The sequence below is a fragment of the Octopus bimaculoides genome, chromosome 4 (assembly GCF_001194135.2).
Source record: "Octopus bimaculoides isolate UCB-OBI-ISO-001 chromosome 4, ASM119413v2, whole genome shotgun sequence".
In the NCBI taxonomy this organism is placed as follows: domain Eukaryota; kingdom Metazoa; phylum Mollusca; class Cephalopoda; order Octopoda; family Octopodidae; genus Octopus; species Octopus bimaculoides.
Genome location: NC_068984.1, coordinates 57658552 through 57659882, shown reverse-complemented (window position 1 = coordinate 57659882; position 1331 = coordinate 57658552). Strand labels below are relative to the sequence as shown.

Sequence of the window (1331 nt, the reverse complement as noted above, 5' to 3'; positions counted from 1 at the left end):
ATATATAGATGCATATCTGGGTACAGGACGTTGCAAACAAAGCGTAGACAAAATGATAAACAGAATACAGAAAGCACACAGGCCACATAGAGAACATTTCCTTCATCAGCTGCCACCATTCTAAAACTAAGCGTTTCGAAGAGTTACCTGTGCACACACAAAAACGCACAGAGACTTTCCAGACTAACACACACGCGCGCGCGCACACACACGCACACACACACGCACACACACACGCACGCACGCACACATCCCCACATATATGCATCCAGCCGTCAAACTGCTTGCACTCCCTCGAATAAACGCAAATATGTACTCACGTGTATTCGTACATATTCATAAATACAAATATCAAGCTCAAACTCACAAAACACCGAAAGGCTGGCATACCCGATTCAGTACGAGAACACAACGTGGATATACGCGCACACAAACACACAAATACATGCGCATTCGCTATGGCCGGATTAAGACCCATATTCTTTCGTCATTGCTACACACTTAAAAGATTTTGGTGCCCCCCCCCCCATATATATGCTATTGAAAATATAAACCACAAAAAAAAATTTTTATAATTTTATATTTTTCAAAATGTAACAAAATTAACAGTAAGTTGGAAAATAATGTTTATTTTTCCATACTTCCACTTGTAATTTTTTTAAATCTTTTAATTTTTTTTACCTGTATCAGTCATTTGACGGCGATCATGTTGGAGCACCGCCTTTAGTCGAAGAAATCGCCCCCAGGACTTATTCATTGTAAGCCTGGTACTTATTCTATCGGATCTTTTGCCGAACCGCTAAGTTGTGGGGAAGTAAACACACCAACATTGATTGTCAAGCGTTAGTGAGGGGTGGGGGAAAACATAGACATACACGTGCATAAACATATACATATACAGCCATACACACAAACACACGCACACACACGCACACACACGCACACACACACATACATACATACATACATACATATACAGACTACAAGTTCAGATTCATACCTGTGATTGTTGGGGCATTGGGATATGTAATGAACTGCCTCAACAAAAACCTGGAAAAATTAGGGTTCTCAAAACCTGAAAGAAAATGGCTGATTAGAAGACTACAGATTCAAGCCATCAATGGAACTGTAAAGATGTAAAACTTTCCAAAAATTTAGCACATAAATACATATGCATGCATCTAGACATGAAAATATATACATAAAAACGCATCCATAAAACAAACATACAAATCTGCGCATAAATACATATGCATACGCCTAGACATGAAAATATATACATAAAAACGCATCCATAAGACAAACATACAAATCTGCGCATACACTAACAC

The 1331-nt window shown here is 38.7% G+C and overlaps 1 protein-coding gene across 3 annotated transcripts in view; it reads right to left on the bottom strand.

The window, feature by feature from the left end:
- Positions 1–1331, bottom strand: part of LOC106874704 (calcitonin gene-related peptide type 1 receptor) — an 85866-nt gene that overhangs the window by 60595 nt on the left and 23940 nt on the right. The gene's annotated exons all lie outside the window — the stretch shown is intronic.